Genomic DNA, 12,680 nt, shown 5'->3' with positions numbered 1-12,680 from the left:
ATCTGCTAACTTTAACTCTTTTTTTTTTTTGCTTCTAAACAATGAATAAAAAGTAGGGCTAGCAATGTTATCTAGGGTAACCTACAACAGAACATTCAACCTCTGTATACAGTTTAACTATCAGTGTGGTTTACCCTGAAGAGTTGTGGCCATGTGTTTTCACAAAAATGAATGGGCCTGACCTGATGTGGGATTCCCCTCTATATGCTGTGAATACCATTGGTTAATAAAGAAACTGTCTTGGGCCTGTGTGGGGGAAGAACAGAGGTACGCAGGGAAAACAAAACTAAATGCTGGAAGGAGGCGGAGTCAGGGAGAAGTCATGGAGCCGCCAGAGACAGACATGCCGAAACTTTGCTGGTAAGCCACTGCCACATGACAATACACAGATTAATAGAAATGGGTTAAATTAATATGTAAGGGTTAGCCAATAAGAAGCTAGGGCTAATGGGCCAAGCAGTGATTTAATTAATATAGTTTCTGTGTGGTTATTTTGGGAGTCTGGGCAGCCGGGAAACAAACAAGCAGCCTCCCTACTACACTGGCCTGTGTACAACAGTTTGGAAAGTCTATGACAGGGCTATGAATACACTTTACGTGTACCTGTCCAACTCTAGTGTGTACACTCATACTCAAGAACACACTCAACATCTAGGGAACTATTTTAGATTTTATCCTGTCCCAAAAAAAACAAAACACTTCCCTCCCACCACCAGAGTTACTGCTGTGGTCAACATTGTAAAAGGATTTGGTGAATACCTTGTTGCTGTGGAATACTTGTTAAACATGTGTGACATTCTTTTACGCTGTGGAACATTTGTTTGGTGATGCAAGGATGTGTTGCATTCTTTTATGTTGCATTTGTTTAACTCTGTAAAGCTGTGTTACTTTGCCTACCTAAAACACCTGATTGGTCTAATAAAGCTCTGAACGGCCAATACTGAGGCATGAGATAGGCAGGGCTGCCAGGCAGACAGAAATATAGATAGATAGATAGATAGATAGATAGATAGATAGATAGATAGATAGAAGAAAGAGGAGTGAGAAAAAGAGGAGAGGAGGATGCTAAGGGTCAGCCACCCAGCCAGACACGGAATAAGTAGGAAAGAAAAGGTATACATAAATAGAGAAAGGTAAAAGGTAAAAACCCAGAGGCAAAAGGTAGATGGGATCATTTAAGAAAAGCTGACTAGCAACAAGTCAAGCTAAGGCTGGGTATTTGTAAGTAAGCATAAGCCTCCTCCATGTTTTTATTTTGGAGCAGGATGGTGGGCCCCCCATAAGAGTAAAGAGTAAAAGAAAAATACACCTTGTCATTAGTATAAACCACCTTATCTATGAGAAAACCAAGGCTGGAGGATTGAGCTGCACGGAGTCCTGGCGAGGCCCGCAGCAGAGCTGCAGTTTCAGCAGATGTGTCTCTGTTTAGTCTCCTTTTCAGATTTTTCAATAATTACTATTAAGAGGTATTAGAGAGGTTAAAGAGACTAGATGGGACAGTGAACATCAGCTCTTGCTTGAATAAAAGCAAGCAGACATTAAAATCACTCTAACCAATGTCCTTCAGTTGCTTTTAACAGAGTAAAGAATCATTTTTTTTTTCAGGTTTCTGAAAGGGCCACATCTTGATAAACATTTAGGCCAAGCTGAAAACTTTAAGGAATTTTTAAGCAGACCCCAAATTATGCTTAACCATGGTGAAGTGTTCTGAGAGTGAAGCTTGGTTAGAGGGCAAACAGGTGCCCGGGGACAGCAGTAAGAGCTCTGAGGGACAGGCAGGGTCAGTCGTATCCTCACTAATGGATACACAATAGAACACAGGAACCAACTGGGTAGAGTTTGCCAAGCTTGATTTTCTCATTTTATATTCAGAAAACAATAGTCCTACTGGACAAGCTTTTAAAAATTACACACCTTAGCACTCAGGAGGCAGAGGCAGGTGGATCTCTGTGAGTTCAAGACCAGCCTGGTCTACAAGAGCTAGTTCCAGGACAGGCTCCAAAACCACAGAGAAACCCTGTCTCGAAAAACCAAAAAAAAAAAAAAAACCAAAAAAAAAACAAAAAAAAAAAAACACCTTCTAGAAGACTGTTTTAATTTTACATCCAATTCTCCTGCTGCAGTATTCTTTTTTGAAAAAAAAAATCCTTTTGGGTTTATTTTATGTGTATGAATGATCTGCCTACATGTGTATATGTGCACCACCTGCTTGCCTGGTAAGCACAGAGGCCAGAGGAGGGCATTGCTTCCCCTGGAACCAGCGTGACAGGTGGTTGTGAGCCACCATATGGACACATATGGAAGTTGGGTCCTCTGGAAGGTCAGTAAGTGTGCTTAATCACTGAGCCATCTCTCTATCCCTCAGTATCCACTTCTTAGACATATTCCTTATACTCTCCTAAGGGTGAAATTCTGATTTACAGCAATGCATAGATGCCATTACAAAAGACTGTTCCAATAGAGTGTGGGTGAGTTTCCTTATGGGCATAAAGCCTTCATAGTATATTGTGTCACTTGCCTCCTGCAGGGGTGGGGGAGGTGTTATGGTTGATTTTAATGTCAATTTGCCACAGATTGGCATCACCTGAGTAAGGGGCCTTACCTGAAGAACCGTTCTGATTACCTGTGCGCAGCATCTCCTGGTGGTTCAGATAAAAAGGGCGTGGCAGACTGGGGATTAGTCAACTCTTGCTTGTTTAGCTTTCTGTCTGCTGCTCGGTCAACCTGCCCTGTGACTTGTTGCTGTCAATTCCTTCAGCGTTTTAAGCTTTCATGGTGAACTAGGGTCTGGTGGCTTCTGCACCAGACTGTGACTGGTGAGGCGCCCAACTCTATGGACTGAACACCTTTGGGTGTTGGGCCATGCCTCCGTGAGACAGGCATGGTGGGACTGCTCAAACTGCTGAGGCACCCGGCCTCTAGGACCGAGTGAATACTGGGTTCTCAGCTCCCAGGTAGGATTCTGCTGCCGTGAATATATGTATGTGCCCATGTTTGTTTATGTGTCCATGTATGTGTATGTGTCCGTGTATGTATTCATCCCACTGGCTCTGGTCCTCCAGAATGCTGACATACATTACATGAAGATGGAAAGACCACCGTACAAAGTTGTTCTCTGACATCCACATGCATGTGTGGCACATGTGCACACATAAACACACCACGACTAGTAATAAGTTTTTAAGCAAAAGAGAGATGGGGGCTGAACATGTAGAGAACCTAGCTTCCCTCACCATGCCAACAGCTGCCACAAAAGTCAACGTCAAGATCAGCTGTGTACATTTCTTTTTTTTGTTTGTTTTTTGTTTTTTCGAGACAGGGTTTCTCTATGGCTTTGGAGCCTGTCCTGGAACTAGCTCTGTAGACCAGGCTGGTCTCGAACTCACAGAGATCCGCCTGCCTCTGCCTCCCGAGTGCTGGGATTAAAGGCATGCACCACCACCGCCCGGCTCTGTGTACGTTTCTTTTTTTTTTTTAAATATTTATTTATTATGTATACAATATTCTGTCTGTGTGTATGCCTGAAGGCCAGAAGAGGGCACCGGACCTCTTTACAGATGGGTGTGAGCCACCGTGTGGTTGCTGGGAATTGAACTCAGGACCTTTGGAAGAGCAGGCAATGCTCTTAACCACTGCGCCATCTCTCCAGCCCTGTGTACGTTTCTTGATGTCTGTTACCTCGCTTGGGAATTCTTAGTTCTCACATTTCTTGTATAACTTTCTTAATGTTTTTCATATCATTTTTGAAATAAAGTGAACAAGCTAGGACTGCTCCTTGGCTGTTTTCTGGCGTAGCTCTGTTGTCTGTACAGATGTTGTTCCACGATTTATTCTTTTTTCCTTATAATAGTTTAAGTTAGATTTTTATGTAAATTTATTTCTCCTGGACTTTAGGGAGAACTTGGCAGTTGGGTCTGGAGACTTGGCTCACCTGTTAAGAGCACCTGATGCTCTGTACCAAGTTCTTTCCCAGAACCCACGTGGGGGCTCACAACCCCCTGTAACTCCAGCCCCGAGAGACCTGAAATCCTCACTCAAAGGGCCCAGTACACACTCACACGATAAACCTATTTTTCATTACAGCCTAAGGCCTGGCAGGATGGCTGAGGAGTAAAAGTGCCTTGCTGCTCAGCCTGGTGACCCAAGTTCAGTCTCCAGGACCGACACAGTGGAAGGAGAGAACGGATTGTGCAAACTGTCCTCTGATCTGTGCATGCGTGCACATGCACACACACTACAATTTTCTAAACAATGACAGCTTTAGTTCCTGGCTTTGTTCCCCTTCCCACCTTTCCCAATGCTCTGTCCTACTGAATTTTGGCTGTGTTTCCATTCTCTTCTCCTCGGTATAAGATCCCAACCTGGAGTAAATAAAACCATGGGTCACTTGGAAAATGCCTTGGACTACAGCAGTCAGGTGCCAGGTGCCTCCTTGGAGAGCTTCTCTACGTCCAATCTGTGCTGTCGATTAGCTGCTGGGACCTTGGACAGATTCCAGGATTCCTTTGATTCATTGTAAAATAGGAAAAGGGGAAGAAACTCGAATGGGACAAGGGATTTTCATGGGAAGGGTTGAAATCACCGCTTAACACTATGTTCTTTACAAAACGATCTTTATTTTACATTCCAATCCCAGTTCCCTCCCCCCCTCCCCATCCACTCCTCAGAAAGGGTGAGGTCTCCCGTGGGGAGTCAACAAAGTCTGTTGCATCACATTGAGGCAGGGTCAAGGCCCTTCCCCCTATATCTAGGCTGAGCAAGGTATCCCTCCATAGGGAATGGGCCCCTAGAATGCACTACGGATAATACTAGTCCCACCAGTGGCCTTACCAACCGTCTAAGCCACACAACTGTCACCCACATTCAGAGGGCCTAGTTCAGTTCTATGCAGGTTCCCCAGCCATCAGTCCAGAGTCAGCGAGCTCCCACTAGCTCGGGTCAGCTATTTCTGCGGGTTTACCCATGATGGTCTTGTCCCTTTAATTCACAGTATCTCTTCTCTGTCTTTGATTGGACTCCTGGAGCTTGGCCCAGGGCTTAGCTGTGCATCTGCTTCCATCACTTACGGATGAAGGCTCTATGATGACAGTAAAGGTATTCATCAATCTGATTGCAGGGGAAGGACAGACAGTTCAGGCCCCCTCTCCACTACTGCTTAGATTCTTAGCTGGGGTCATTCTTGTGGATTCCTGGGAATTTCCTTAGTACCAGGTTTCTTGCTAACACCAAAATGTTTCCCTCTATCAAGAAATCTCTTTCCTTGCTCTCCTTCTCTGTCCTTCCCCCAACTCAGTCATCCCACTCCCTTATGTTCTCCTCCCTCCTGCCCCCACCCTCCCAACTTACTTGGGAGATCTTGTCTATTTCCCCTTCCCAGGATTGTCTACATGTCTGTCTTGGGGTCCTCCTTGTTTCTTAGCTTCTCTGGGATTGTGGCCTGTAGGCTGGTTATCCTTTGCTTTATGTCTAATACCCACTCATGAGTGAGCTCATAGCGTACAGTCACTTTGGAAATCAGTATGGCAGTTTCTCAGAAAATTGGGAATCAACCTACCTCAAGACCCAGCAATACCTCTCTTGGGCACATACCCAAAGGATGCACACTCATACCACAAGGACATTTGAACAACTATGTTCATAGCAGCATCATTTGTAATAGCCAGAACCTGGAAACAACATAGATGCCCCTCAACCAAAGACTGGATGAAGAAAATGTGGTACAGTTACACAATGGAGTACTACTCCTGCGGTAAAAAAAAAAAAAAAAAAAAAAAAAACAACAACAACAAAAAAAAAAACAATGGCAGCTTGAAATTTGCAGGCAAATGGAGGCTTATTAATGCCTGGCCTGTTTGCCCTGTTTCTGGCCAGCTTGTCTTAAATTATCCTGACTACCTTTTGCTTCTGGGCTTTTATCTTTCTCTATTTCTGTATACTTTTCTCTACTTCTTTTTCCATGGCTGGCTGTGTGTAGCGAAGTGGCTGGCCCCTGACGTCCGTCCTCCTCTCCTTGTTCTTCTCTCAGAAGGCCTTCGATTTATCCTTTCTGCCTACCGGCCCTGCCTGTCCTGGCTCCCGCCTCACTATTGGCTGTTCAGTTCTTTATTAGACCAATCAGGTGTTTTACACAGGCACAGTAACACAGCTTCACAGAGTTAGACAAATGCAGCGTAAATGAAAGTCACACACCCGAAAACAATATTCCCCAACAAGAGGAGGCAGTAAAAGAGGCACAGGGTTGAAGCTGAGTTACTGTGGCCAGTTAGCGTGCAGGGCAACAATCCTGACTGTGCAGAGCTGGTGGAACTGGAGTGGTCTGACCTTGTGTAAACTTTCTGAAGGACGATCAGGTTGTGTGTTTCACACCCTAAAACAGCCATATCCTTTGACTCAGAAAGTCCTAGAAATTTACCCTAGGGAGTTAGTGAGGTAAGTACTCAACACACACTAAAGTGTGCTTGCTCTAGGTCATAACAAATTACCACAGGAGTGCCAGTAGGAGACTGCTAGGTTGATTAAACAAATTATGGCTTATCCACATACCAGGGCATTCTTTCGCCGCTGAAGACTATGAAATACACTGATAGGAAGAAATGTCACAAAATGAAAACGCAGATTGCAAAATGCTACACAAGATGATCCTATTTGCATTTATAGTGCTTATTTACATTTAAAATAGAAACACTATATAGGCGTTTCCTTTAAAAATTGAAGCAGTGCATGGAAAAAAGTTGTGATAATTTTAAAAGATTATACACTACACCAGACCAGGCAGACAAGGCAATTTGCAAGAACCAGTATGAAATGAAGACGTGGAGCCCTTGCTCAAAAACTACGAATTTCAAGATGGTGACAGTAAACATTAAACTAAGCATGGGCTTTACATAAGTGTATCAGCCACATGTGCATAAAGCCAACCCAGAGCATACACACAAATTCATGCTATGCCATATTCCATATTATTACATATCACACTACACAGCACCCAATACATTATAGTGCATATACATTATAGTACATTAAACTAAGTGGTTGCATATGGGGTGGGTCGGAATCTATATGTGATCTCTTTCCATCTCCTTCTGCTGTCTTATTTTAGGGACTGTGACAAAGGCTATATATTTTTTTCTTTTCTTTTTTTTTGTTTATTTTTTAAGGCTATCTATTTTGTAATATGGGAAATACACAGTCTATTTAAATTGTTCCTACAAAAATGTAGCAAATGGGGGTGGTGGTGAAATTAGTCATCTGCCAGTTTGCCCTCTGATCACTTCATAAGAGTGCCTGCGAGAGAACGGCCAGGAATGAAGGAGTCCGAGATGGGTGGCTCTTCAAAGAGTTGGGTTTGGTAAATCCAGCATTTCAGATGCCGAGACAGGAGGATCATGAATCTGGGCTACAGTGCGAGGCTGTCTCAAAAACAAAACCAAATGAAACAAACAATGAAAAGAGGTCTGGGTATATAGGCCAGTTGACAGTGCTTATCTAGCATGGATAAAAGCCCTAGGGTCAATCTCCAACACCACTGAAAGCACGTTCTGATAACCCACAGGGGATTTTCACACTTAAAAGTGTAAAAATGGCAAATTTAAATACCACGCCCCCCATGGGTCTCACAATATAATCTTGGTTGACCTGGGATTCACTATATAGAAATGGCTGGTCTTGAACTCACAAAGACCTGCCTGTATCTATCTGCCTTCCAAGGACTTTGATTGAAAGTAAATATTTCCTCTGATACTCTATTTCTAGGTAGAACTGAAACCTGGGAAGTCTAATTTGGGATCAGTATAGTAGGCATACGTTCTGCCACAGAGAACACCAAGGTTTGAACAGACAGATCTCGAGACTGTAGTCAGAAGACAGAAGTACAAGACATTCTCATATTTATTGGTTCTACAAAAGATGGTCTAACACTTCCCAGCTTTGTATTTCCAGTTGCATGGTGAGCAACCTTTGGCAGGTCCTAATGAGTGTTAGAATAAGTGTGTGGGTGAAAGGAGGGAGTTTTCCAGCACTTAATAGTGTGATGGAGTGAGAAAAAAAAAAATCAAACGATTGAACAAAAATTCTTCTGAAGCCTGTCACAGGTGATCTGCAGGGACCAAGCTTATCCGGAACATCAGGAGCCCTTTGACTCTGAAAGCATCTGGAGAATCCATGGAAACTCCACTGGAGAAGGTCTCCAAGGGACTTGAGGGTTTTGTGTAACATACTAAAAATAGAATGCCGGTAAATCCTATGAGGTGTGTATTTCAAGAATAATTTATGTGCCTTGAAAGTGTTCAGTCTTGTGTTGTTTTTAATTTTTATTTGACAATTATACATGTATACAGAGTGCCCTATGCACATGTAGTCTATGTTCATAGGCACAAAAACTAGCAAACGCCTTAAGCTAACGTCATACTTACGTGGGATTATCCAAGGCAGCAACCCGCTTCAGGACACCAGTCTGTCTTCACTGATGCTATGGAAGTCACCCATTCTTGTGAAAACCTTTACCAGGCAACTGGCTGTTTTTCTACTCTTCTGTTTCAAAATAGAATGTATAATACAAGTGCAAGACATCTCTTTAGACACTGCTATAAATTAAGTGTAGGAGGGGGGAGAATGGGATAAAGAACCACAGGCATCTAATGTCTTCACTTGAAGAAGCCGAGTGTCACATTTAGTAGAACTGATGAAGGATTATGGGTTAACAGCACTTTGGGATTTTCCTTCACTGATTTGATCAAAAAGGAATTTCCCTGAGCAGGACAACTAACATAGAGGTGCATTTCTGTCTTGTTTACTGGTGGGACAGAGGTTAGAAAGCTAAGTCCAGAGCAGAAGACCCTATTCCTGAGTAAACATTCAGGGCAGGCCCTGAGAACCAGACTTGAAGGAGGAAAACACATCGGTTGGCAAATGGGTTGGGATTCAGGAGCAGAGGAACAAGTCATGAAGACACAACCGCCTGACTCTTTGGGAACTGACTTGAGAGCTGAGCAGGCCTGAGCCTTCAAAGAGGTAGACTAGAAGTTGGTGCCACAGCACATACAACGTGAACTAACACCAAGAAGAGAAAACTGCACTTAACTATGTCTGTGGAGCCAATCCTCGTGAAGAAGATCCAAAGAATGCCGCTGGCAGAAACGCAAGAGAAAAACTAGACCCAGAAAAATGCAACATAAATCTATTCGGCAATACCAAACTGGTTTTTTACTAACTTGGAGACTTTCAGTTCTTGAAACACTAATTATTTGGCTACATTTTTTTGAGTTAGAGCTACGGTTAGAACCATGCTGTACATTATTTTGCAGGACACATGACCCATCACCGTGATATGTTGCCTTTATTTTAATTTTTTCCTTTCCTTAAGGTTGACACAATCTTAAGATTGCTTGCCATGCCAAGCTTGGCGGATCCAGGAGACCTCAGCGTCATCCCGTGGAGCAGAACACCTGCTTTGATTCAGGAGCTCAGACCTTCTAAAGCAGACAGCCTGAGGAAGGGGCCACCAACGTGGCTTTTATGTGTCCCAGGTGATCTTGATGTCACTGAGGGTTGAGCAGCTTTGCCTCATACACTTCAGAGCTAGACTAGAGAGGTCCAGCTGAGCTCTGTGTGCGATGCCAGGGAGACAAAGAGCTCCCTACCAAGAGTGTGGTGCTCAGAGCCAGGCAGGCGCAGAATCAAACCAGTGTGCCAGCCGCTGCTTAATTGTGGGAGGCCCACAGCAGGTTACTTAATCACACCAAACCTTAGGCTTCCCATACAGGAAATGGAAATAATATCTCCCTTGAAAATGCACTATGAATACCCACCTTCGAGTCCTTCCCAGGGGGCTCTGGTGTTAGGAGCAGTTCAAATGCCTGCTCTAACGTTCACTGTGTGACTTAAATCGATTACAATACTTCTCTATGGTCCAATTTTCTAATTGGTAAAGTGAATACGATTACTTCATAGGATCATTGTAGGAACTCAATGCATTTATACAGCTAGATATGGTGACTCACTCCCACAATCTAAGCACCAGAGAGGAGGAGGCAGGATTCTTGTCTATACAGCAAGTCAGAGGCCAGCTTAAATCTAACCTGAGAGACTCTGTAACAACTGACGTTTAGAAGACTGCCTTGGCCAGGCATGGTGGTATGGCTGTAATCCTAGCACCCAGGAGGCTGAAAGAGAAGGATTACGAATACAGGCAAACCTTAGCTACACAGAAATACTTTGTCTCAAAAAAAGCATGTCACATCGTGCTGGATAAGTGCTATAAGAGTAAACATACAAATAACAATAATAAAATACCTCACATAAATAAAATACCCATATCTAGATTGTAGCAGCTCAATATCTGGTAACATTATTATCGTGATTATAGAAACCTTAAATTGTTTACAGTCTACTGTCTTTCTATATTCTAAGTAGCCTCATGAATTTTACCAAAGTTAACTACCCTTGAAAAAGAGATTTACTATTATTGAATGTGTATGATTGTTTGCCTGTGTGTATGCATGCATGTGCACTATATGTATGCAATGCTCTTGGAGGTCAGAGAGTGTTGGCTCTCCTGGAGCTGGAGTTACAGGTGACAGTGAGTCATGCAACCTCAGGGCTGGATTCTCAGCATGCGCCACCATACCTGACTTACTCATATTTTAAAATATACTAGCGTCCCAGCATGCAAATACAATGTCACTTCAACTAAATGGATCTTCAGAGAATAAAAATAGAAGAGGGAGAGGGTCTTCAAGTATGAGGACTTGGGGTGATCCCAAGCAAAGCCAGTCAGGCGTGCATGCCTAGAATCCCAGCGTTAGGAGGTAGAGGCAGGAGGATTCTGAGGTGACAAGCCAGTGTATCCCAGACGGTGAGCTTCTGGTTCAGTAAGAAACCCTGTCTCAGGGCCGAGAGGTAGAGAAATAACGAGGTAGGACAGCCTTCTTTGGCCTCATCTGCACAAGGATGTGCATACCCGAATACATTCGTTTACCACACACACACTCCATCACACACATAATGAACTTAATCTGATTTTTAAGATATGAATTCAATTTACATTTCAAGGTAGCCTTCAGTGTGAATTACTTCCAAAGAGCTACTTTGCCAAGCCCAGAAGAAAGAAGACAAAATACCAAAAACTTACTTGGAAGGCATTACTCTGTCTGACGGGTTTTGTTTCAACCATTCCTCCTCCCATTACAATCTTCAAGTAACTCCTATGGCCCCCCATTCCTGAGAGAACTCAGTCCTTCGTCCTGTCTAAACCCATTGCCATTATATTATACTTTTAAAACACCTACCTTTGAGTTAAAAAGTGTTGATGAAATATTTGCATGTTAAATATTCATTTCTGCTTGTGGTTCTGCCCAAACAAACTATACCAGAAAGAATCAGAAGCCGAAAGTTCCCAGAGGGTTTTGTAATAGGGTCTCCTGCCAAGCTCAAACACATTCAGCTTCCCCATTCTTTACTTCTAACTCTGAATTGCTACTGCCTCACAAAACTGCACACATTTGAGGAACTATAAACTGATAATCACACACACACACACACACACACACACTTGTTTGCTTGTTTTAGGCAGGGTATCTCGATGTAACTCAGGCTGATCTCAAACTCAGAGACCCACCTGCCTCTGCCTCCCAAGTGCTGGGTTTAAGGCACTGACCACCACAAGTGGACTTAAATATAAACTCGAAAACATTTCCTCAGTCTCTTTTCTTGAACCTAGAGCCTCGAGCATGCTTAGCCTCTGCCAATGAGTTATCTCTGTACTTTTTATCTTGAGATATATCAGTGAGCCCCATCACTAAACTACTCGGAGTGGCTTTGAATTCTCTAGTTCAGGCAGGCCTTGCGCTAGGGATCCTCCTACTTCAGCTGCAATAGCCGAGATTACAAATTGTGTCCCCAGCCGGACCTCTTCTGAAAAATTTGAGAGGTTCCTTTTATATCTTGTTTTACGTCCGCCTTTGGTTACAATGTTCCTGGTTAAGATGGTATCTTTGGGATTAACTTTCTTAATCGAGAATCACAACGTTGCATTTGCTATGTCAAGGACCATAGTCCTAGTTCTCTATAATTTAATATCTCGTGACCAAGCAGTTTAACTTTCCAAGACTAAACACCCAAAAAGAGGTATCACGGAAGTATCAAGTCTTTCCAAGTTTCTACCTGTTGCGGGCACATGGTCAGAGGCCCCTTTCCTTCCTCTGTCCCTCCAGCTTTCAGAATGCACGTCACCCTAGTCAGTCCTAGCCCCGACGCCCCGGCCCTGGGACGCCCCAGAACAGGGCTAAGGGTTTGTTTGGGAGCCCGCGTGGAGCTTGGACACACCTCTTTGCTTTCCAGAGTGAATGAAGCGCTCAAGTAACACCGGACGAGAAAAGAACGGAGTCCAGAATCCCAACATCCAAGGCCACCCCGACCACGAACCGCACAAACGGGACGGCTGGACCCTGGCGACCCCGCCCCCTGCCGGCCCCGCCTCTCCCGGCTTCCTCGGGTTTCTCCCTCCGCGCGAGGCTCCTCCCCGCCCCCGGCCCCTCCGCCCCGAGCCTTTCCTGTCCCAGACTCTCCCTTCCCCTTTCCTTTTGCGCTTCCGCCCCCGCTTCTCCATCGCCCCTTTTGATTGGCCAAGCGCGCCGGAGCCAGGCCGGCCAATCGGCGAGGCGGGCTGGAGGCGATGGGCGTGG

General features: G+C 44.2%; 1 long non-coding RNA gene across 1 annotated transcript; it reads right to left on the bottom strand.

The window, feature by feature from the left end:
• Positions 1–4,660: 4,660 nt before the first annotated feature.
• On the bottom strand, positions 4,661–12,664 carry LOC126504874 (uncharacterized). Its single transcript, XR_007592741.1, has 3 exons — positions 12,322–12,664; positions 10,077–10,160; positions 4,661–8,529 (listed from the first exon to the last, which is right to left on the bottom strand). It is a non-coding gene; the product is annotated as an uncharacterized lncRNA (long non-coding RNA).
• Between the last annotated feature and the right edge of the window lie 16 nt (positions 12,665–12,680).

The sequence above is a fragment of the Alexandromys fortis genome, unplaced genomic scaffold (assembly GCF_014885135.2).
Source record: "Alexandromys fortis isolate MF-2015 unplaced genomic scaffold, M_Fortis_MF-2015_v1.1 scaffold_53, whole genome shotgun sequence".
Taxonomy (NCBI): domain Eukaryota; kingdom Metazoa; phylum Chordata; class Mammalia; order Rodentia; family Cricetidae; genus Alexandromys; species Alexandromys fortis.
The sequence above is the reverse complement of the archived record's forward strand: the minus strand, read 5'-3'. Positions and strand labels throughout refer to the sequence as shown.